This window comes from Crocodylus siamensis, chromosome 12 (assembly GCF_052110815.1).
Source record: "Crocodylus siamensis isolate JL-2025a chromosome 12, ASM5211081v1, whole genome shotgun sequence".
Classification (NCBI taxonomy): Eukaryota; Metazoa; Chordata; order Crocodylia; family Crocodylidae; genus Crocodylus; species Crocodylus siamensis.
Window position 1 is genome coordinate 11995820 of NC_143406.1, and position 26669 is coordinate 12022488.

The window sequence follows — 26669 nt, forward strand, 5'->3', positions numbered from 1 at the left end:
TTCCAAGCTTCTGAAAGATGTTTTTATTTTCCTAAGTCTTCTGAGAGTGTTTTTCCCTGGGGACTGGGTTTCATCTCCTTCCATATATGAATGGACGTAAAGCTATATCACATCAAATGTTTTTTGCAACCAGATGTTAATAAACCAGTGCCTGCTTCTTTTGCATCATTTCAACTACATGTGAGACCAGATCACACTTGTACCTATGACCTTCCCTTGGTCTTTGTGTCTAATTTGTTCTTACTGTTGGTAAAGGAAAATTGACAGGAATTCTGCTCTTGTACCTTTTACAAGAAATGCCTTTTGGCATTCATCTTGTTTTCAGCCAGGAGTTTCTATAACTTGTATCTTTCCCTATATTATATGAAGACTGAAGACTTGTGCCTGTGCTCTGTAACCTCTTTCAATTCATGGAGATTAGCTAAGAGGATTGAAGAGGAAAACTATGCTTGTACATGCCCAGTCAGTTATTTTTTGCTGCCAAAGCATATACTCACAATACAACTTTTAGAGTAGTTCCTGGTTTACTTATGACCCATCCTCCAATAAAAAGTGCTCTTTGTGTGTCTGATTAGACAAATACATTCTTTTGCATTTTAGAAGCCTCCTGAAAGAATGTGGATGCTACTAGTAAATTATATTTTGTCTGCAAACCAGTGTTTCACTTTGGTGTCCACATGGAGTGCCGTCTTAGAAGCAAAGATGTTTACCTGACCTCCGTTTGGCAAGAGCATAAATGCTTAACTTGTGTATCCTAATTAGCAGAAGAGGATGGTTGTAGCTCCAAGGCAAAGTGAACATATCAAGATCTGAAACAAAGTTTAAGCTGTCTGATGACAAAATGAAATATTTAATTCTGTCTATCAGTCCAACCTGTAGTGTCTGCAACAGCTGATGTAAATGAGATATAGTGCAGGCATAGTGCCCTGACAGAAACCAACCTAATGTTCTCTAAACTTACACTCTCAGAAATGTTAGGTCCACTTCAGCAGAAACAACTGGTGGGAATTCCAGATCACTAGTAAAAAGTTTTTTCTAATATTCCCAAGTGTATCTCTTCCCTAGCTACCTAGAGCTAAGGAGCAGATTTTTCTGCAAGCAGTTGTTTTCATCATTCCTGACTATGTAATTTCTTGCTCCTTTCCTTGAATCATTTGGTAAAATCCACTGATGGACAAGGGAAACTGAACCAGCTGGATCTCGGGGCTGGTCTGCTACTGTATGTTCATTTCAACAGTCTTAAAAACATGATTACAAGATCTTGAGCTATCCTAGCCTGAGTCTGTCTTTTCTCTTATTCCAGGATGCTGTTATTTTAGGGACCCACAGTTTTGCTGGTTGAACTCTCACCCAAGACCTGTGTGTACAACACATTACACATCACTAGGAAAGCAGTAAAAAACTCTCGTTTCAATTGCATAGGGAATAAAGCCTTTTGGGTAGCATACAAAGAAGCGAGTTGTTAAAATGAGGAATATTCGACATACTGTAGTATCACTATGAAATGTTAGCAAGTAGGGAACAAATTGTTCCACAGGCAACTTCAGGTACTCCTGGTTTAGAGAGCATCCCTTTAAACCAAGCCAGCCTGTGATTCCACACAAACACAACACACTGAAAGCTGTGTTCTAGTTTTCAGCCCTCAGGCTCCACTCTCACTCTTGCATGCATGTGATTGCTGTTGGCACATACAAATGGAGGTGGCTGAGGATTACTAATATCTGTGCACTATCAACATTCACTTTAGAACCATTGCGTATCTTGCATCTCTTCCACCCTTCCCAGAAAACCTGGCTTAAACACCACCACCTCCCTTTTGTGTACATTTGGTAGAGGTGCAGCAGGAGGAACTACTGCTTGGTTTCATGCCTTTTATCAATCTATGGAGCAATCATCCTATCTGTAAAATGGCTACACTACTAGCCCGTGAAGGTGTAAATCACAGCAGTAGCTGCAATATAGTATACACATACCTGAGTTAGCTTTAAACTAGCTGGCTCAAGTACTAGTAGCAATCTAGCTGCAAAAGCATGAGCTGTTTTACCTTTCTTTTTGGGTACGTTTTGCAGCCTGCGCTGAAATTCATGTTGCTGCAGCTCAACTGCTGTGTTCCAATTTCAGAATCCTCCTATTGCTCCCAAATCTGGATGCTCCCTGGATTCTGAAAGCCAATGAAGGAGACGTTAACTTTTACCCGTATTGTTACAGACCATATCACAATGGGTCTCAAGCCCAACTGCTTTTGAGCATTGTTATACTAGGAACAGAGGGCTAAAAGGGGCCTCCTAGGCCATCAAGTCTAATCCCCTTCATTACTAGGCTACTATTAACCCAAAGAATCCCCCAAATTGCCACTTTAAGCCCTCACAAATAATTAGAACAATCTACAAGATGCCAAGACCTTCTTATAACATGGCACACATAAAAGCTGGAGAGACAAGGGTCCTGCCAGTGCTCTGCCACTGCCACAACAGAAATATTACAAAAACAACATTCATTTCTATCACTACTATTGTCCTTGTCATTCTGCTTTGTGATTAACAGTACATTCAAATTCTCTTAATCTTTCTGACAAACTTCTACTCTTTCTGCTGCTCAGATTACACAGAAAATACTCCGACTCACTCATGTTTAACTTGTACCCATTTTTAGAGTCATATAACAAATAAATAAAATTATTTTAAACTACAGTAAGTATGGGACAGCAAACACCTTTAAAAAGCTTAAAGGTTACATTTTCACACATCCAAAGCTTAACTGACTTGCAGTACCAGTACTATCTAGTGACATCAAGGGCCTGATCTAAAGCTGACAGAAGTCAAGAGGAGTCTCTCCACTCTTAGAAAGTCTGCAGTAACTATTACTTTAACTGATGTTACTGGTAAAACAAATATTTGGATGTATTAATGCCACATTTTCAATTCTGTATCAAGGTAAGAACTCTTATATACTGTGCTCCCCCTTTGCCAAAATAAAAACATGACCTGCCCTTTTGTCTCCTCTAGTTTGAGATTTCATATCAAAAGAGCCAAAATTCCACACGATTCCAAACCTCCATTGACTTCCCTAGGACAAGGAGTTCACTACATCTTCATCTAGTGTATTAGTGTGGATGTTTTAAATCATTAGCAGGCATAAGTTCTGTTTTAATCTAAGGAATGGAAAAACCAATCGCATACACAATGCACATTAAAAAGTCCTTAGCAATATCTACTTATTCAGTGATCTTCTAATGCCATGTTTTTAGAAATACCTCTTCTGTATCTAACAGATATAAAAGGAGAAATGTCTTGGTTTTTCAGTGTACTAGCATCAGAGAGGCTTGTTTAAAGAAAGAGAAAGGAAGAAAGATATCATATACCCCTGAGAAAATGAACTTTGTTAAACAAGAGCTAAGATTTAATTTAGTCCCTGAAGTATCTCTCAAAGCTGGTTCACAAACTAGCTTATCTGCAAGTGAAAATATTACCTATTGTTCAGAGACATAATATATTAATGTGTTTTATTGAGTTATTTGTCAGTAGTTTTCCTGTTTCTCACAAAGTAACTTTTTCTGCATATAAATAGTATTAATATTTTATATGAATGAGTTAAACTTTAGAAATTGTTTCCTAATACAATACTGTACAAATCTAATTACCACTTTAGTTCTTAAAAGAGCAGGTAACCAACCATTAAAAAGAGATTAATAGAATTCCTAAGAAAAGGACAAAAACCCAGTATTTCTGGAAGTTCCATGGCTCAGCCAGTAAAAAAAAAAGTACATATTGCCAGTTTTTCTATTTTGTGGCTTTCAGACCATCTCATATTCCTGAATCACAGTCTTATACAGCTTCTTCTGATTATCCCCCTTAAAGTGTCAAAATTGAGCAATATTTAAATGCAAACTACTGCCTCTTCATACCTGCTTATTTATAATAAAAGGGTGACAATGGAAAAGGGAAGGTACTTGGCATAGAGAAATCAATGTATTCCCCAAATTAAATTAGCTGAGTTTGTGCCAATAATTTGTTATAGAGCACATATCCTGCTCTTTATTTTTCAGGGTCAAACCCATCTGATTTTCAAATGGCTTTTCTACTGAATCTTTTCATCCAGGTTAGGTTCTAAGGAACCTGGAACAAGAATTCTTCTCACAACACCTGATCTATGATTACTGAAATCAATAGATTGAGTGGAAGTCAATTTACTCCAATAGGCACTGGACCATATATAATTCCAGCTTGATATTAGTTTGGGCATGCCTGCACCATATCCAGACTGTGCTGGGGATGACTACCGTGGAGGATAGTACACCTACTCCAAGAAGTTACACACAGAAATTGATGTAACATAGATGCCTTGAAACAACACTAGGTAGATGCTAGTAAATTTATGGTCTCAGGCATATTCCTTCACTAGGGTGATTATCTTACATCCATGTTGGGCTTTCAAGCTGCTCTGTTATACTTAACTGTAAAACAAAAAAGATCAATCTCAGTACAATCAGGCTGAGTTTAGCCTGATCTCTTTCAAAGCAGGAGTCTCATAGCTAGGTAGAAGCTTTTGTCTGAAACACTGTACACAAACAATTCTGGGAAAAGCTCAGTACTAAGGAAAATATTGGCAAAGATTTTCAGATCTATTCAGATTTTGTCAGTAGCCTTCATAGGTGTGGACCAGTTCCTTTAATGCTGCTTTAACATCTGACATACTGGAGCTAACTTTTAAATATGGTACTTAAACACAGTTAGTTCCATATGGCAGCATGCAGTTTTCTGCAATCTGATAGCAGAAAATAATGTGATTGAGAACATACTTGGTGTCAATACAAATCAGCTTAGCAATATAAACACAGATCTCTATGGAAAATAAGAGGAAGAGCAGAATAATAAACTGAGGGCAGGGTTTCTCCATAAAGATACTGCAACAAAAGCTCTGTAAAAAAATAATTCAAAACAGATGTATGGAGTAAGTTTGTGCATACCTGGGTTTCTGCATATATATCTATTGTAGAAATATTTATTTCCATCTTCTATAAAGCTAACACTTGCTAGCCCACTACAGGAGAACAGTGTTACTCAGGGTGATCTGTCATGTAAAATCCACATGTGCCTTTCATAACTGCACACTTAAAACAATCTATTATACACAAGAAATTTAGAACCAGATTCTACCACCAATGCAGATGCTGAACTTTTCAGGCCTCACATGGTATAAATGGACACAGTCCCACTAAAATCAATAGAGTGATGCTGATTTATAGTAGCTACTGACCTAGCCCAATCCCCATGATTTCCATGGAGCCTCCTCATGGCAGCAGTCTCCTCCCTCCTCACACTGTTATTTGCAGGCATTTCAGTGGGCCACCAGCAGACACTTCTGATGACGTAAGCCGCAACAGAGCAAGACTCGTACTACTTCCTGTCTATTGTTTTTGCGTTGGCATTCAGGGCTTTGGTGTATGGAGTGAGGTGTGTGATTCAGTGAAGTTGTATGGGGATCATGGAAACATTTGCCTCGATCTGTGATTCTTTGATGTTTTCAGCCTATTTGGTCCAAAAGACAAAGCAAGTCCTACCAAAACATTGGTTCTGTTGCCTTTCCATCAAAGCTATGGGAGATCTTGGAGTTCTGCACCATTTTAAGTCAGAACGATACAAAAGCCCCATGTCTGCTTATAGGGAGCATGAACCTTTTGCCTAAGCTGAAACCATGCTGGCCTGCTGCTGTTCTTTGCCAACTTGTAACAATGGAGTAAAACATCACAGCTAGAAGAACCCAGGTAGCAGATTATCTCAATCATTCGTTTTTGTGTATTTTTTTTAACTCTTACTAAGGAAAAATATTCACCGTGCACAGGAGGAGGAAAAGGTGGGAGTAACTAGCTCAATCTCCTTAGATACATTCTGAAATTCCACAGTTTCTTTCAGCTTGCCTATTACTGTGGAACAAAAGAGTTATTTTAAATACGTTCTGAGAATAGAAAACAGAGGATTAACAACAGTGTTTTAGTTAGGAAGGAGTCTTCAGGGAGGATCTTTAGATGGGAACAAAAGCAGCTGTTTAGGAGGGCTGTAGTGTAACATAGTAGCTAGAGCAGGAAGGATGAGGAACTGGAATTCCTAAATTCTGCTCTTGGCTCTGTCCTGTGTTGCAGTGCAACCTTCACCACTCACTCCACCTTTCTGTCCTTGATCTAAAAACGCTTAATTTCCAGGGGGCTTGAGGGGCTCTTGGTATACCATTCTGAAAGTGTTTAAAGGAAGGCAGTGTGTGTGTGTGTGTGTGTGTGTGTGTAAAATTGCATTGACAGAGGAATTAAAACAGTATGGAGAGATGTACAGTTTTGGCCAACAAAATCCTAAAAATCGCTAAATGAAGAAGGCATAGGATATGGCTGTAAAATCTGTTTTCCAGGCACAAAAATATATGAAGGATAATGACAAGCAGTCTTCTTTGGAGTGCCATGTTATTACCCTAGTGGTTAAATGAACCACCGATGTGTACAAGTGATAGGTCATAAAATATGACTAGTTCCCTATGCATCTCATTTGTGTCTGATGCATCATTAGATACCCAGAGGAAGTGCACACTGTTCTACATATGCATTAACTATCTCATTCAGACAGGTATATTATCTGGTAGACCTAGAATATCATGACCAGAGCATGAACAATCATGCCATGGTTAGGCCCAGGATCAGGAACCTCAGTCCAGGGCCATGAGCTAGGACAGGGTCTGGAAGCAGTGGTCAAGCTGAAGTTTGGAATCCCAAGTCACAAATAGGCTAGGATTCAGAAGCCCAAACACTGATCAGGAACCAGCCAAAATTAAGGACCCAGAGTCAGGAAGCCACATATCACACTAAGGTCAAGATCTGAGAGCATTTTGACAGGCTTACAATCCAGGCACAGAGACCTGGAACATAGAGGCTGGTGCCAAGGCAAGATGCTGCAATCAAGACACTTCACAAACTAACCAGTACACTTACTGTGCAGACAACTCATTAGTCTGTCCTGTTGGTTTTCAGGCTGTATTTGGGATCAAATTCCTGCCAGCATAGCAGCCAATGATTGACTGGCAGAAGGATGACTCATCCCCAGCTGGACCAGTGATTCAATTATCAGGTAGACTAGGCAACTTATTTTAAGGAGCAACCCATATATTTTGTTTAATGACCCATGCCCCATGTCATCAATATTGTAAGCATCCCAATAGTTCAGCAATAATAACAACATCTAGTTCTAATATAAGACTTTCTTTAGCAGGTCTCGAAGCAGGTAAGAAAGGAAATTAATATCATTATCCACATTTAATTAATAAAGAAACTGAGGCACAGAAACATGAAGCAACTTGCTCATTTTCACCCAGCAGATCAGTAGCCAGAGCTTAGGTCTCCTGAATCCCAAGCTGTGTTTCATCCATTTGTCACACAATTTTGCAAAGAATCATATACTTCATACAAACATATGAATTGTTACATAATCATCTTTCCCTTCCCCACCTCTTGATACACAAGTGATTGTCTGAAGCAGTTCATGCACCCTTTTCACCTGTTTGTGCAAATCCTGATGGCAAGGGCATGTGGAAGTGTATTTTTGTGTCTTTGTCTACAACCAGAATTGCAGCAAAACTCTTTTTCTAGGGACCAATGATTGTGTGGAGTCATATTTTGTTTTTTTCATCACGTTCATGTGAGTATCTTAAGTTAGCATTTTACTACATATGTTTAAATACAGTGGGGCAGACTTTAGCTGTTAGGATGTTTTTTTTTGTGTCACTCCAGCAAGGCAAAGGGGGTAGACAGTGCAAGAATACCTTTTCCCGTTACTTTAGGTCCTACACTGACCATGGGCCAACTAAACCCAGGGAATAGACCAAGTAAGAATAATTTTTGTTAGTATATGTGGTAGGAGTGCACAGGAAGGTGGGTAGATTTAGCCATTAGAAGTCTTCCTCTCCCTGCTAGATACAGCAAGGGGAATCCCAAGTAATAAAGGGCATTTTTATCATGAACATACAAATCAGATTCTGAACTAAATATTTCTGTGTCTACCCAGTGACTTGGATTCAGACTGACTGATGGATATGTGGAAATTAATGCTACATATTTTTCTCCCTTAAGGGTTTTTTCCCCTCTGGGGATCATTGCCTCATTGAACAACTAACAGATAAACAACTGGTACCTTGGAGAGTTTAGAATCTATACTGAGGATGCAGCCTAGCTACTGAAATTTCCATAATGTCAAATGCATCAAACCTGCAGTAAAGCGAGCCTGTGGGAAATCCCTCAAATTACATGGGAGAATCTGTTTGTGGAGTTTCATGTCAGCTTCCTATAAAACACTCCTTATTCCCTGAGTTTCAGGAAGTGACCATAGTCATCAAAGCAAAGTAGTTACCAAACATGCTGGAATGACTGATGAGAAAACTGCTTCTTCAGATATGTCATGTTTTATTTTATTGCTGCAATTGCAATGTAGCTTTGGTGCTGCTGCAGATTCTAGGACACGTAACAACAACAAGAAAAGTATTTGAAAAACAAAAACACTTCAGTGGATATAAGAAAAACCAGTTGCAAAGTCTAAGGGGTGGTGCCAGTAGAGGACCACTGATTCTGGCAATGGAAAGCTGAAAAGGAAAAACTGACTGGTCACATGGACCTTTAAGAGGCAATTTATGAACAACTTGCTGGGACTATTAGATAATGTGCAGAGATGCTCATCAGCGCATTTGCTTGCATTTCATCCAGCAGACTGTTGTTTAAACTGACCTCTGAACCCTAGGGGCTGAGGATACACCATGGGAATAGATGAAGAACTGGTTAAATGAGAAGAAGAGCATAATGAGTTGGTGCTAGAAGAGCTGTGGGAATCATTAGGTTTTGTGTCCCATGGTATATGGGCTTAGTTACACATATCCCCTGGAGTGAAAACTATGGACAGAAAAGCAGTACATAGTGGAAGAGGTAGAGTCTGTTAGTTCCAGGAGTACATTAAAACACGTCTTGAGCGGGTCCCAAAGCAGCAGTGATTCTGAAAGAAAACCTATACTAGATTTTCTCACTTCAGTGGAGTGGACAGGAAATTCACAGAGTTTGGTAGGTGGGAACAGGAATAAGAAAGTCTTTTGTGGGGGTGGACTGAGAAAAAGAAGAGTTTTTAGTAGCCCCAGTGTTGGATTCCAGGCTCCATTCTACCTTGCTCTTTGCTGTCACTTGCTATTTAAATGTTCCTTTGCAACAAGTACAAGGACATGGCTGCTCCACATATCCCAGTGAATTCAGGTCTACCTCCAAATGGCAGAATGAGACCTTACCTCATGGCCTCCGGGATCTTATTATAGATCACGTCCCAACTCTCAAACCACTTGTCAGCAAGGATCTCAGATCAGTGAAACCCTCTCTGGTAAGCACCTGTTAGAAAAGGAATAAAGGAGCTGCTAAAAGCCATGTTTCCATGCAACACGACAAAACATACACAAAATTACATTTCTCCTAAACGATCACCCAGGAGAACAGGCAGAAACTGTTGCCTAGTACAGCTGGATCATTAACAGTCAAACAAAACTCTGTAGGGGGCTTGGAGAGGATTAGTTGCTAACTTTATTGGTGGCTTATCTTTTTATTCCACCCCAGCATCTAATTTTTGTATTCCTTCAGCAAAATTCCCTTTAACAGCCATGGGGGGTAAGATTAGGTGCCTATGCTTGGGAGGCAGAATACCCCTCCTCAAAATATTTGTTCAACATCTTGCCATCCTCATAATACCTAGTTGTTATTTGCAAATTCCATCACTCTCCTAAGAAAAGATCTAGCTAGCTTCTCTTTTCAGTTATGTCTCCAATCTCCCTCTATCTCCTGGGTTCCCTCCAGAATTGTTAGTACATGGTTTGCTACCATAGTGGGTAATCCTGTTTGGAGATAATCTCATGTACATGGTATCCATCCCACAAAGCAGTCTTCGTAATAGTTCCCCCACATAGTGCATAAGTAACAAGTAATGGCAACTTCAGGAAGGCTATGTGAGCTTAAGGGCTCAGGACTCCTGCATTCTGCTCTTGGCTTGACCAGAGGTTTTGACCTTGAATAAACTATTTAGTATGTGCTGTAATTTCTCCAAGTGTAAATGGTCATAATAGTACTCCTGTACCACATAGTGGTGTTATGTGGCTTAACCTAGTAATGCTTATAAAATGTTTTGAGATCCTTGGATTGCAAGAACCACAGAACTGGAAATCATCATTTACATTATTACAGTCCAAGGTATGGGCCTTGAGTTCTGCTGGCAGGAGAATGGGATGTGCAAAGTCTGCGGCGAATTTTGTGGAGAAATAGAGGATGTCAACCTCCAGCATAGTCAAGCTGGTATGGAAATTCACTCAGAAGTGTCAAAGAAAGTAGCTTTTAAGAATAGCAAAGCAATATATATAAATGCAAATGTCTGACACTCTAATTTAACAGCAAAGTTTAGTTGGTTGGGGTCTATTTTTAATAAAAGGTAAATCAAACAAAGTTACAGCAAAGCAAAGATCAGGGTGGTGCCAGTCTCAGTATCACTATATAAATAGTGCCATAAACCTGCCTAGCATTTAACAGAGAAACACAGACTGCATGGTTGCTACTCAGAAGAGTTTAAAGTCTAGTGGCTTGATCCTGCTGTCAGGACTACCCAGAATTAATCCATGGGTCCTTCAGCATGGAGGTCCCTACCAGATTGGGGCCCATAAGTCCAAGTTCTTATGTCACTAGTATATAGAGTATGTAACTAATACCATGGTCCTGTGCCAGGAGGCCTTCTGAGATCACAACAGTTAATATTAGAGCCTCTTATCTCAAAACCAGGAAAATATATTAATTAAAAACAAACAAACAAAGTTACCCGAGGCCTTACAAGGCCTGTAAAACCTGTGTTTAATATTCATAATGAGTATCCAAGAATGTCTGAAATAACCTTTTTCCATAGCCATCAAGTGTGAAGACTTATGGAAAATTACCATATTTTGTGCATCTGTATTACAAATGGTTCTCCCCTTCCCCATGGAAAACTTCTGATTTTAGGGGCATTGTTGATTTTGTTGTTTAATTAAAAATATTTTTTTCTGCAAAAGGAAGCCACTTTACAAGAACAGTTTTGTTTAGTAAAAAAAATCTTTTGCAAATAACCTTGACGTATATATTTGACCAGTTGTAACACACACACACACACACACACACCCCCGACTGAAGAATTTCTAAATGGGTCAAATGTACCATTAATAAAACAGAAACCCATACCATGCCCTTCCGTCACCAATAACAGATCTCCACAAACACAACTAAAAAGGAAACCAACAACTGAGCTGTATGATTAGTTATTTCTTTCTCTGCAAACCCTTAACTTCCAATTAGCTGAACAAATTAGTTTCAGGTTCTGTAATAAAAAATATCTTCTGAGCTGACTATTGTATGTTGGGTTTCAGCCCTTGATTGAGGACATTTTTACTGCAGAATTATAACAGCAGGAAAACAGGTTTTATATTGTACTATAAGCAACATGCCGACACATTTCTTAGCTACTAAGGCCAAAAACAGAGCTATAATATTGCCTGTGTGTGTTTAGGCTGAGTTATGCTGGTACATTAGTGATGTGTATCATGCTAATCCAGCAAAACATAAAGACCATTGTATCTTTTGTGACTTCTACCGCACTGGTACCATTAGGGATTTGCATTGGTAATACAACAGCCAGCAGCAAACAACCCAGAGAATTGTTAGATGTGTCCTGTTTTGAGACCGTCGACTCAATCCTGCAAATAACTAAAATTCCCCAGCCACTTCTGTGACTTCTGGAGGGGCTCAAAACCTGGCACAAAGGAATCAGCACCATGGAGGCCTAAGAAAGCTTTTCATTTCATTGTACTGAAAATGCTATTGTAATGCACAATGATGGTTTCAAACAATTTAGTTTACTGCAACATTCTGGACTATTAACTTAGACTGCTGTAAGGTGTGTGTACAACGTATTTACTTTGGATTTAATTATTGCTTTTAAATAATAATGTAATTAAATAGTTTCATTTCCCCATTTTCTTGCCTCCCCTTCATTTTTTCTAAATCCTGTGGGTTTTGGGTCACCACCTAAAGTAACTCTGAAGCAAAATTTGTGTCACGGTAAGCCAGAAGTTTCTCTCGAAATCAGTACTCTGCTTTACCAGCACACCTTACAGAATTAGAATTTGAGAGAGTGAATGTACTTTTCATCATTTAAAAGTTTGGTTTACCAATGCAATTCACTCAGTTTGCATGCTTAAAATAGATTACTCAGTTTCATTTTCTTGTTCTGGTGCAGTAACACATTGTGGTTTAAATCTCTGCATGGAACAGATTCAATACAAATACATGAAAAAAGAAAAGAAAATGAATTAAATATTTCCAGTCATCTTTGTAAACCTTCCTCCACTCCCCAAAATTATTTTAGGGCCTAAAATCAGAGTGCAGCTCTGGTTTGCTAATATGCCTCAGTCAGCTGATATGCATTTAGATTCTGCATAGCCCTGTGACATTTGGTATTGACTGCCTTGCTATTTATTATTTATTAAGCTCTGCCAGTGTGAGCGTTCTCAGTGCATTTGTGGCTCATTTATTATTTTTCTTGTATGTGTGCATGCATGAGTGGGTGGTATGGTATGGGTTTTAAATACATTGCCTCTGAAAGGCACTTGAATCCTGATGTAAGCAGTGGCATTTGGGGTTGGCTGAAGTCCCTCCCCTTTTTATAAACATGGACCTTCAGAAAAAAGCTTTCAGGCTCTGAGACCCTATCTGTCTTAAAGGTTGCACCATGCTATTGACACCCATGCTCAAAAATGGCTGTCAGATGTGGGCCTAGCATGGTTTCTTTGTGCATCTATATGGACTAGGTTGTTTTTTGAGAATCATACTCTGCACTTTGAATTCTGCCATGCCTGTCAGATGCGTGATTTCTGACACAGTTGTGCTGGCTGAAATTCCTGGTGTGGGTGCATTTATGCCAACAGAACTGCACTTTCCCCCTCAAAGCTCGTTTCACTTCGGAGGTACAGGGTGAGAGTGGAAAAATCTGTAAGGTGAAAGCACAGTTTGGCAGCTTAATTTAAATGCATACTCAGGGTGCTCTGCTGATATAGCACGTGGGTACTGCACAGCTATGATGAAGTCTGTAACAGAATTAAGTCTGAACAACACTTGTTTTGCATCCATGGTAGTCTGAGAGTCGCACAGAAGCCTGAAGAGATAGCTGGAAAGAATGCTAAAACCTGTTTAAAAGCCAGAGGGTGACATCCTGCCCCTGCTAAAGGGAGTGGGAGATTTGCCATTGACTTCAGTGAGGCCAGAATTTTACCCGGCTGATGACACTGCCTTCCAGGAGAGTTTTTTCATAGTACAGACAAAATATAAACCACACTAACAGGTCATCTACATTGCACTTACTGGTTATATTTACTAGGGGAATCTGATAAACAGCTAGGTCCAAACTGTTTCTGTGATTACAACAAAGCAACCCTTCCACCTGGGATATTCCCACATGTAAAAACCTGCTATCAAGGAACCGCTCATCCTCAGTGCTCCAGAGTTGGGGATCGCTAGTTGAAGCAAAAGGTGTGCATTCAAACAACCGTGTGAGGTTTTTTTGGTCAGTACAGACAGGGCCTGTTTGTGCTCTCTGCTGTCTTGCATTTAAGGAGGTGGAGGAGGAAATCTGCTGGAGAGGAAGTTGAACTTCCTGTGCTGGAGTTTTTATAGTGGAGCCTTCCCTGAATTCAAGACAATGCAGCAACAGCCTCAGATAAGAATCAGTGGGAATAACAGGCACACAGGACTTGACCGCCTGCCAAAAAGACCCTTTTCAATCCACTGCTGTGGTTTGGAAGTTGCTTGTTTGTAAATTCATACCATATCAACCTGACTCATTTTGGGATTTACCAGTTTTCTATTTTGTCCCACCCTGCAAACTAAGAAACTCCTCCTGCAGAGTTTCATTTCTCTGCACTTATGTAGCGATTAAATTTGGGCATCTGGTTTAAATGGGCACGTGGGTTCATAACTGCAGAGGCTGAGCTGTGACAGAAACAGGAACTAATATGGCCCATTTGCAGGAACAGGATCTCAGTAGATAGACAAGCAGTGTATGCAATAGCAGGGCGCAGGGACACAGATACACCCAGTGCTTGGATCTATGGATATAGTTGACATTTTTTCCTAAATAGACTAAGTGCCAAATTAACCCAGCTGCCCATCAAACCATCTTTACTGGATGATTTTTATCAGGATGCTCTTTACAGATGCAGTACTTAACCAGCAGAGTGGTTTCTTACGTATCAGTGCATGCAGGGTGCTCTTGTGTAAGAAGCTGCAGAGATACTTGCGTGAGAATCTGATAACTGTAGGCCATAACGTAGGCCAGGATCGGTAAAAGTTAAAAGCAGGTTTAAGACAAGCAAGGCTGATACTGCTGATGAAAAGGGAGGTGAGAACATGATAAGAACAAGCAGGGAGATGTGCAGCGGGCTTATGTCTTTGCAGTTCATTCTCCTTTCCGCTCTTGTTTATGTTTTAATTGCATTAAACTGCATCTTTCTACATGTTGGTACTGTTCTCCCTAAGAGACTGAGATCAGATGCCTAACCCAGTGTCCATTGAACAAGGCTTGAGGACTGATATTATTTGAGTGACTGCACCAAATATAAAAATAAATGATATTTCCAAAGCTCTTTCTATGCATAAAGGCACTTGTGTTGTTGTGTGATAGAAATATTATTGGTATTTCATTATAAGCATCAGAAGTTTGCCACTGGACAAGGCACAAAATAAAAACAGTTTCCGTCCTGAGGAGCTTATAATTTCAGTAAGACAAACAAAGATAAGACAGAATACTCTGGGAAGTCCAAAGGAAGGAATAAGTAAGATATTTTATTATTAATATTGTTGCATGTATTATGCTATTGCTATTCCTGACTCAAGTCTACAATTCATGCTATAGTAACTGTACAAAGTAAGGGCTTAATATTTGCTCTGGATGACAGAGCTTTTTGATTGACTTCTGCTGGAGATGAATCAGTCCCTGAAGAAATATAGTTTTCTTCATGGTGTAGGATCATGGAAATTTGAGATGGGAAAGACCTACTCAGTTTTAAGGCTAGAGCAGCATTGTTCCCTGCACATATTTGTTAGTCCAAGCAATTTCTCAGAACCCTCACAAGGATGATCTCTTATCCAAGGAATATTTATACAGCACCTTTCACCCAGATGCATCATAAGGGGCTTTGTAGCTCATATGCGTTTGATTTTCAAGTGGTTCATTCGGTTTTGAATAATGAAAAGCAGGAGTATCACTCTCCTTTCTCTCTCCCCCCACCCTTTTTTCTGGTTTCCTCTTCTGAATTATCTCATCAGAGGGACACAGATCAGCACCACACTATGCAGGCCCCTGAAATCACAAAGCTGTGTTGAACTCTCACTATGTGAGATGATGCAACATCAGTCTAAGTGGTGCAATAAAAAAAAAGGCATAGGTAGCACTGACAAAGCACAGTTTACCAGCCCTGTTTGAGAAGGTAAACAAGGTGAAGGTGATTATCTGGATCGCATCACATTTCCCATGGACCGTGTTCTGCAACTCTTTATTATGGCACCACATGCAATAGAAACATGCTGAATAGCACAGTTAAACTGGACCTGTGAGTTACAGCACATACCAAATAATGGCATTATATTATATTCCCAACCTTTTCCTGAAAGCTTTTTTGCTGAGGGAGTACCAGGGAAATAAAATAAAATGCTACAGACTCAAACCTCCAAAATAGTCATAAGTTACAGTACTAATTTTCACGTTACTGGGTTTCTTTGTCGCTGCTGTAGAGTGAACTGTTCTGTCTTTGGTGCTGTTCAGACACATTGTGAGAAACAGTTCTTACTCCCTAAAAGTTTCTGTCAAAATAGACAAGTCTGATAAAAAGTGAGAGAAAGGAAATATTTTCCCCACATAGAGAACTGAGCCCAGAGGTGGAAAATGACTTGCTGAAAGCAAGCTCTCCCAGGAAGCCCCTCGTATTTAGGAACTGTACCCAGATGTCCATTTTCCACTATGGTTTGTATCATCCTTCTTTTCACTGTTAACAACTTCTGGATCCCCTGAGTTGTTTTGTCCTCTGATTTTATATTTTTAGACCATCAGCTCCTCAGGGCAGTCTCTGTTTGCGACCTGCACAATAATAAGGGCAAAATATGATAAATAACAGGGTGTGATGGTGCCCACTGTAATGCAAGCATGCAATGAAAAGGTTCCTTGTTGCAAGGATGTTTGCACTAGTGGTTACCCCACAGGGCTAGAAGTCAGGAGTTCAAAGCCAGGTTTTCCAGATTTGTTGTTAAATTGGTCAAATCACTTGTCTCGCTTTCTACTCAATTTTTGTCTGTACAGTTAGGATAAATGCCTGCTTCACCAGCTGGGGAGGGTGGTTCTTGTGAATTAGTGTTCAGAACTGCTTCAATGCATAAGGTTTTGGAAATGCAAGGTATTAAATAATCAGGGTAAAAAAAGAAACTGGGGTTGGATTAGAACTGAGCATTTTTCCAGTTTATTAGTAACCATAGTATCTTTGCTGACAGTTAGTGCGCCTCCCTCAAGTGCAAAATTTTGACCAGTCTGACTTTGGAGTATTTGGAGCTGGGGTGGGCAGGGGAGCCACTGGGGGGCTGGGACAGTGGGTGGGGGTTGGGGGGCTCATGGCAGAGCCCCCCACATGGTATGGGACAGTGGAGGCCAGTGGGGATCAACCCCCCCACCTGCCTGGTGAGTGGAGGCTTTTTTTTAAAGGGCTGGGAGCTGGGGTGGGCGGGGCAGCCATGGGGGGGATGAGGAGTGAGTGGGAGTCCGGGGGCCATCAGGGGGGCTGGGGGAGCAGGCAGGGGTCCGCCCATGGTCCCTCCCCCCTCTTCCAGCCTCCCCTCCCCCACCCCCTACTTACCAGCTTGGAGACTGTGTCCAGCTCCCTGCTGCAGCCAGCGGGGACTGCTTGAATCAACGAAGCTCTCCAAATCTTTTCTGAATCAATTTAGAGCGTTTAGAATCGATTTGGACCTTTTAACTGGTCCTCTGATTCGATTCACATTCGGCGATTCAGCCACTGAGTCGGGGTAAATCTCCTCCAAATCGAATCAGCACCTGAAGCTTCATACAGCCCTATTAAGCACTATATATTTGCTGAAAGAATGGACATTTTTTTGACATGAAGGTTAAGTACAGAGAGTCAAAAAACCCGAGGCTGAATCAATTCAATCTTTGCAGGTTAGTCTAAGCTCCATAGACTGAACCAATCAGAAAGTGAACACACATTTACTTTTGATCCTGGAAATGCAGCCACGTGCCTTTAGTGGCCCAGGCCAGAAGCTGGGAGGCACTAGAGCGCGCCTTCCCACTCGGCTGAAGCAGACAGCTTGGACCAATGTTAGCCCACCCACTAGGGCAAGGAAGGGTGTGGGGGGGGAAGTGCAAAGCATCCTGGGATGCTGGAGGACTGTGAGTTAATTTGAATCTGGAGGGCATCTGTGACAGAAGTTTAATAAACCAATTTAACCTAAATCAGTTAAGTCTGATACGACAACCATCCAGGTTTATCTTAAACCAGTTTCAACCACTTTGAAAATGGTTTATGTGCACAGAACTTCTGTTGTGGTACTGGTTTCTGATCACTTATACCAGTTTATGTGTAACTTATGTCCCTAGCCTAAGAGAATAAATATTGTTGGTCCTCATTGTCACATACTATACCTAACTATATCTGCAACAATGTTTAAACTGATATTGCAAATTGCACCTATGTTGTTAAAAGAGATCATAGAATCATAGAAGTCGGGTCGGAAGGGACCTTGTAGATCTTCAAGCCCGACCCCCTGCCTGGGCAGGAGAAAAGACTGGACTCAAATGAGTCCAGCCAGGTAGTCATCAAGCCTCTTCTTAAAGATCCCCAGGGTAGGAGCCAGCACCACTTCCCTAGGAAGTTGGTTCCAGCTCCTAGCCTCCCTAACTGTGAAGTAGTTCTTGCGGATGTCTAATCTAAATCTACTCTCTAATAACTTGTGTCCATTGTTCCTTGTCATGCCAGGGGGCGCTGGGGGAAACAGCATCTCCCCTAAACCCTTCTGGTCCCCCCTAGTGAGTTTATAGACAGTCACCAGGTCCCCCCTCAGCCTTCTCTTGTGAAGGCTGAACAGGTCCAGGTCCCGCAGTCTCTCATTGTAGGGTCTGCCCTGTAGTCCCCGGATCATGCAGGTGGCCCTCCTCTGGACCCTTTCAATGTTGTCCACATCCCTCCTGAAATGGGGCGCACAGAACTGGACGCAGTACTCCAGCTGCGGCCTGACCAGCGTCGCATGGGGGGGGATCACCTCCTTGGCTCTACTTGAGATGCACCTGTGGATGCACGACAAGGTCCGGTTAGCCCTGCCAACCATGATCTTGCATTGTCGGCCCATGTTTATCTTGGCGTCAATAATGACTCCAAGATCCCTTTCTGCCTCCGTGATCCCAAGAAGGGAGTTTCCCATTCTGTAAGTGTGCTGCTGGTTTCTCCTGCCTAAGTGCAGCACCCTGCACTTGCCAGTATTGAAACGCATCCTGTTTATGTCAGCCCACTCCTGTAACCTATCCAGGTCTTCTTGCAGTCTTTCCCTCCCTGCTAGCATGCTCACCTCACCCCAAATTGATGAAAGGTCCTGTTGCCATTTCACGTGTAAAACCTTATAAAATGTGAATAACTTAGTCTGACAAGGTTCTTTGGGTAAATCTTTTATTAGATCAACTCATATAGTTGGAAAACTTCTTAACAAGCTTTTGGGTTTAAATACCCTTCATCAGGGTGAGGAAGCCCCTGCAGCTGGTGTGTGCTCTTCCTAGATGGAAGGAATAGTAAAGAAGCCAGAGGCTGGGCTACATGCAAGACAGGCAGTCAGTAAAGATGGAAATTGAGGAGCCAGTGGTTGAGAGACAGGCTGGGTGGGGGTGGGAAGGGGGTTGAATGTAGATTCCTCAGTTTACATCTTCACTGACTGGCTTTCTTGCCTGCATTGCGTGCCAGCCTCCGGCTTCTTTACTAGGCAGTCTATCCAGGAAGAGCTCACACCAACTGCAAATGCTTTCTCAGCCTGACGAAGGGTGTTTAAACCCAAAAGCTTGCTAAGAAGAACTTTTCCAACTATCTGAGGTGGTCTAATAAAAGATATCAGATTGACCCGAAGCACCTTGTCTGCCTATGTCCTTAGACCAACACGGCTACAACCTACACCCCTGCAATAATTTAGTCTCTCATTCTCAGCGTGGGCAAATTTTCAAATTTACAATGGAAAACAACAACTGATAATTCATTGTTGATGGCCTGTGTTTCACATGACCATGTTCTACTGAATTTCAGGATCTTGCAAGCCCCTGGCTCATACAGAGCTTCTTATAAAGAGGACGTTCTTTGGAAGATTGTTTGTGGCTTGTGTGCATGCGAGTCAGCAGAAAGTTCCTAGCTTGATTGGTAAAGTCTTCCTGGTGCTGGATTTTTTCCCTCTCAACCATCTCGTGAGAGAATAAGTATCAGTCTGTGTCAGCATTTTATGACTGAGATCTATATCCTGGAGCAGGAATACATGTTTGGGAACAAACAAGCAGAGGACCTATATAAACTGAATGCACTATTATGGTATTGAGGTTCCTGATTTAAGCACCCCTCTGAGGTCAGTGCCAGCAGGACTTGGCTTTGGTACCGAACTACATTTTAAATTTTAGGGTGTATCAGGAACCGTGCTTTAAAAACAAACAACTGCTGTGTTCCCCTCTGTGGTTCTTATATATAGATTCATAGATGTTTGCATTGGAAGGGACCTCAGTAGACCATCGAGTCAGACCCCCTGCCATGGGCAGGAAAGAGCACCGGGGTTAGACAACCCCTATATAGTAGAAGACAGCCCAGAGATCTATATAGCCAGTCACTGAGGTTGCAGGCACAATTGGACCGGCTACAAGCCAACACTGGCGAACTCTAGGAGCAACAGTACTAAGATTAGAATAAAAGAGGCTGTCCCAAGCAAAGGAAAACCCAAATGATACCTATTGGAGGTATCAGGACTTTGGCAATTTCACTGTTGCAGTTATAGAAAGACTACAAGAGATGACTCCCCTGGCAGTTTTCTAAGGGCCAGAACAGTGGACAGATCCAAAGCACCAATATTTAACAGCATTTAAGGGTGCTTTTATCTTGGAGACACTTAAAGGTAACTCAAAGTCACTGATGAGAAAGTGGGAAATGCAACTTGATAACTTCCCATTACAGGTGATTTTACTTTAGATGATGCCACAGTGCCTGAAAAGAGGACATTGCCTAAGAACCAAGCAAGCAGCCAGGTGGAACAATATGAGAGATTTCCCAGGCAGGGCTATCTGTATAGATAGCACAGGGGTACTCAGTAAATTCTATGGCACAGTCCAAGGAAAGAGAAGTCAGCAAGTGAAAAGGTGAGACTTCCCTGGCATTATGTGGTTCAGAAAGATGGTAAAGAAGGACTCTTGGAATGGTAGTTTAATCAGTGCAGGAAAAGTATTCCCAGCATTTTGGAATGAGCAGTCACTAGAGGAGTTTGCAATAGAAGCGTGCACCAATTTGTCTATATTTCAGATGGTTATTGGGATTCCTCCTAGCAACCTAGTGGATAATAGATGTTGTTTTATGTATCATTTGGGAAGCACCCTCCACATTATAGGCCCTTTGCTTTTTTGACTAGTAGAGCAGGCTCTGCAACATCCTCTGTCAGAGAAAATCACTCTGGAGATGAGCATCCCTTCTGCGTGGGCAGCATTTATCCACCTGGATGCATCCAGGGCATACATTTTAGAGAAGAGCAGGAGATTTTAGATGAACTAAGATTTGGAGGAAGCCCAGTTGATTATTTAAGCAGATTGCAAGCATTTGTTTTAGACCCTGGCTGGTCTTTTCTCATTGGGATAATTGATCAAGTGAACACTAAGGCTTATAATTCATCAACAGCAGATGACAACAAAGGGAAGGGAATTGTTAGCTTTGAGTTGCATGGCTGAGAAAAGTGTAAAGCTATGCTCATATGGCAGCCTCTCAGATCCTCTTCCTGGTGGATGATACAAACAATGAATCTTATTTAATTTGGACCAGACTTTGCTCTGGTACTATGGGAGAGATTTGGAGCAATTCCGTCCTAGTGAAATCCATTGACTTCAGTATAATTACTTAAGATTTATCAACATGCCTGCACAGGAGATCCTAACCTGTCCCAATGTCTATACTGTTTGTACAGTTTCTTTCTGCCACAGTCTGTTGGGCAAGTCCCCTTGGCTTATTCCCATCACCCACTGATTTGAGTTATGCAAAATCATGTGCAAGGCAAGCAGGCTTTGACCTTGTCCTTGTGCACGTTATGTAAAACATCACTGATGTGCTGCTAGCTCTGGGGTGGAATATGGCAGCTCCTCTTTATCAGCAGAACACTACCACATGCTGTTTTTTCCCCTTTGTTTTAGGAAGTGAAAAAATACTTCTCTATTTTATGTTACATGGGAAATCTAAAACAGGCAAGAGAAAGTGAAGCCTTCTTCACCATTCAACATTCTCCGTTGCACGAAACTTCTTATCCTCAATTAATGGACAATCTGATCTCATCCAGAAGCCCATGTGTTTGGAGAAACTCCCCTGCTTGCCAGACAGCTTATTTTAGAGCAAGGGGATGTGGTCAAGGGACTAGCACGGGGCTGGGATCAGTAGTCCTGAGGTCAGTCCCTGCCTGGCTGACTTGGTGCCTTCCATAACTCTGTGTGACTTTAGGCAGCTCACTTGGTGTCTCTGACAGTTCAGACAGTTCACTTGTGAATGAGACAGCACTATGTCTACCCTTGCAATCCACTGGGCATAGTATTGACTAATTCACACAGATATTTTCTTACTGGAATTCCCCCCCGTGTGCCTTTGGCTTCTCTGCAGCTGTTTCTTTCTCTGCTCCCATTTTTACCCTCTTCCTGATTGAAACCTAAATGCTGTTGGGTTCGTGTTCTCCATCAAGCTTTGAGATGCTTCAGAAGGGGGCAAATTCTGCTTCTCCCTAATTACCCAATGCAGCAACCTTGACTGAGCAAGCCTTGACGGTCCCAATTGCCCCACTCTCAAGAGGGTCACCTTGTCTTCTGTCATTGACTGTGCAAATCCCAGACGAGGTGTCCATGGCCCTTCTCACTCACGCCATCTGGATAACTGAGAATTACATGTGCTGTAAATAGATGGGTGCTCCCCTCCACCCTGCCTGTGTATGACAACCTCTTTGCAAAGGCAGGACGCTTACCTGATGGAATAAACTGGGCGCTCTCACTTGACTGCTTTTCCATTTTCATGGGCATGAATTCCCCCACTGTGAAATTGCTGCTAAAGGCAAGGGGAAGGATGCAGATTTCTGGAGGTACTTTGTCTTTTGTCGGGGCAGGAATTTCATAACACCTTCCAAAATACCTCATTAAATACATCACTCCTTAGGGTAGGGATAGAGCAGCTATAGCTGGGCTTTTATGCCCACTGATGCCATCTTGTGGAGAAATAGTGGGATGGCAGGGATTATAGGTAGGTGGAAGATTTTTTCTTGGGCCACCAAAGGCTTTTTTTATTTTATGGCCTTCTGGCTGGCTATGCCGTGCTAAAATTGCTAGCCATAGCCAAGCACTTATAAAAGGAGGTGATATGCCATCTTATCTAAGCAGCTAACTTTGATCTACTTTTCAGAGCCCTAAACCTCTCCCCCAGCTTTAATCTCTCCCCTCCAGGCTTTGCACTGTAATGATCATCTTTTTGACAAGGGACACAGCTATTTTGGAAGAAGTGTTGCTGCATGAAGAACATTGTTTGCTGCTCCAAGGGGCTGAGCAGAGGTCCCAGCGGCTGCTGTCTGGCCTTTCCTTTGGTGGGGCGGGACACCCGCTACAGCAACTACTGAGCCAACCCACTCAACTGTAATTGCAGAGCAAAGGCTCAGAGACCAGCCAAGGTGCTCTAATCCCACCAGACTTCCAACATGACCCAAGAGTGGCATTGGATCCAGAGCTGGGTTTGTCTACAGCAGGAGTGGGCAAAATGCAGCCTGTGGGCCAAACGCAGCCCGCCAGGCCATTCTACTCAGCCCGCGGGACCCCTAAAAAATTTAGAAAATTAATATTTATCTGCCCCTGGCTGCCTGTCATGTGGCCCTTGATGGCTTGCCAGAACTCAATAAGCGGCCCTCCACCCAAAATAATTGCCCGCCCCGGTCTACAGTTCTGCATTCACATCTGAGGCTGAAATCCCAGAAGATTCAGCCCCTGAAACATGAATGATAGTGCCTGACCAGCCGCTGTCACAAAACATACAGCGCAAGTTGACACTGCTCCTGGGCCTGACTTTGAACTTCTCTCCCCTCAGCTTTTTTCCTCTTCCTGTTGTTAATCACATCATGTGATAAGGAGGGTTGGACACCTGGAATCTGGGGCTATTACTCACTCTTACAAGCTGCTTATGTAGTCTGGATCCTTCCTATATATTTCCATACAACTAGTGGTATTAGCCAGATGTTCTGGCACATGACTTACTGCTGCTCCAGCTGTCCTAGCTGACCCCTGACTTCTTGCAGTTTTGCTCCCTGTTTTTGAATACATAGTGAATAACATATCAAAACACCTCCAGTCTTATCATGACCACCTTGCCTCCCCTCACATCTCTTCCATTCAGCTTTCTGAAAATGACTGTTAATAACTTGTTTACTTAGAAAGTAAACTTTGCAAAACCCCTGCATGAGTTTCTCAAACACAAGAAGTGCAGGTTAGTACATCATACTGCTGCTTTGTTTTTTATCACATTTCCTAACCTTCTTATCATAGCAAGAGATAGGCAAATGCTGTATGTTAAGGTCTTACATCCCAGCTCCTGCAGGTAAGGCTGTTGTTGCTTTTTGGCAAGGCAGTAAAATGGCCTGCAGATCTTCTGAGCAGACAAATTCAAAACCGGACTCCCAAATGGGATGCCCCTGGAGCTTAAAGAAAGAGAGTAAGGAATCTAAAACCAAATCTGTGTCTCTAACTTGTAAATGGGAAAAGATGAGACACAACCATGAGTGGAGCATGGGGCACATCTGAGGGCCAAGGAGGATAGTTTCCAGTGCCCTGTATATTCAGTGTGTATAATGCAACAATGTAAAGTAGGTCACTGTTTCTGTACACATTGGCAAACAGGTACTTTTTCTCCAGATGACATTCAGATTAAGGAGCAGACTGAACAAAGACAGCACAAACAAGTCTCACAGGCCAGAAAGGGCGAGTGCACTCTTCTGCAAGATTCCCTTTCTCCCAGGATCCTCCTAGCAGGCGGGCAGTTTTTACACACATCATCTTACACATTTTACACTTAAGGGCAGATCATCAGTTTGTGTCAAAGCTTGGCTGCATTTGCAATAAACAGAAGCAGAGCTACATAGATCTCAACTATTAGAAGTCTTCTCAGTCACATTTGGTATCAAGGATACACACGGAGTTAATGAGAAGAGTTAATCTGTGATTTAACACTTCACTTATGGATAGTGAAACACCACCCACTTAAGTGATGCACAAGGTGCAAGGCCCAGAGCCATCAAGCCACCTATTAGATATGTAGATACCCTATTATCAGTCACAATGCCGCTCAAGGTTTTATTTTCATCATCCCCTATGAGACAGGGCAGTGCTGTTTATACCCATTTCACAGGGAACTTTAGCGGAGGGAACTGGTTCTTGGGGCTCCCCAATTGATGCTGAAGGGTGGGGTGGGTGAATTGGAGACACCCCACCTGGGAGGGGCGGGATCTCCAATTCACTTGCCCTACCCTCTGGGAGGGGGGACTGAAAACCCCCAGACTGAACTCCCTCTGCTCCCTTTCCCTCCCTCCCATCCTGAAAACAGTGACAAACTGGGAGCTCACAGACACAAGTTACAGAAGACAGTACATTTGAAACATCTTTATCTGATACTTCAAGCCATAAGGGGGTTAGATTTTCACCAGATTGGCTATTTTTTAAGCTGTCTGCAGCCACGCCCTTGTGTTTGGTCACAGCTACAGACTGCTTTTTGTGGCCAGATTGGGTGAAAATGATTACTTCTTTCTGCAAACAAAGCTAAGAATCACACAGGAAAGTTTGTGACAAAGCAGGGTGCTGAACCTGGAGCTTCCAGGTCACTGCTCTAACGCTCCGACAAGTCTTCCTCGCTTGTGGAGAGGAAGCCATTTTTGCCAGTCAACAATGAGAGTACACGTAGGACCGCATATATTTGCATTATCAGCCGATGATGTCTGGTTTAGTCTGTGGCCTGTTGGAGAATTCACTGTAAAAAAAAAAAATCGAGGGGGAAAAATAAGGGCTTCAATGCTGATCCATAGTAGTGCTGGCTTAAAAACAGGAAGATTCCTCAACCTTCCCCTCATTTCCTGAAACACTGAATTAGCAACTCTGTATTCTAAAAAGGTGCAAAATAACTCACGACAAAGTCTTGTTTTCACTGCCTGTCATGACCCCCCGCTTTGCCCATTAAGCCATGCTGCACTTATCAATTACTCTTGCATTTCATCTTCTATTTATATCCCATTAGTCTGTTAAAACTTTAATCTAATTTTGCTTACGCCATAAAATAAAAGCCTGGTAGGGTTAAGGAAAAATCTGGAACAAACCCTTTCCCAGGATTGTGATGCTATACCACCAATTAGCTTCTTTGTGCACCAGATTTAATTTTAAGATACAGTATTTCATAAAGCATTTATTGCCTTGCCTATTTTTATAGAGCACAATTCCCCTAAGGTGCCTCCTGTTTCCATAATCCACTCTCAGTATGATTCAATGGCTTCACTCACAGCTTGAAGTTTAGTTGTGGGCAAAGCAAGAAGTCTGAGACATTTACAAAAAATTAGCAGACGGGTCCACGAGGAAGGTTTTTTCCAACAGATAGGAATGATTAGAAGCAGAACCAGGGGAGAGCTGAGAGCAAGAATCCAGAAAATGAGTTTATGTACAAGCTATTTTTGTTCCATAGGTAAGGGACCTTTGAGAGCGTGTTGTACTCCTTGATACCACTAATTCTGGTGATTTTATCCTGAGTCTTCTCTTCTTTGGGACCTGTCTGAAAACCCCAGCTTCTGGAGACAGGTGATTACTTGAGATGCTCAACTTTTACTCAAAAAGCCCTAAACTAAACTAAACTAAACTAAACTAAATTTCTGGCCTTTGAGATCGTTAAGAAAAAATTGGAAATTAACCTTAGAAGCCCTCCAAATATTTATAAGCCAGTTTCCTGGATTTTAGGTCTGCCCCATGATTTCCAAATGCCTGGGTTGGCAGTTCCATACCTGAAGAAAACAACTTGATATGTCTTGTGGCATGCATTAATGCAGGGGGTGCTCAGGTTTTGTCCCATTGAGGGCTCCACTGGTAATTTGCCAGCAGCCCAAGAGCTAGTTGATTGCACCTGCAAAGAGGAGAAAAAGGGCATAATGGGCACATCTACACATCGCCGCATGACACTGTTGCTACAGCGGCAACCACTTGTACTGCACTCTGCATGCAGCGCACTATTAGATTTTGCCATGCATGCAGTGCACCTATAGTGCACTAAAATGGGGAAGC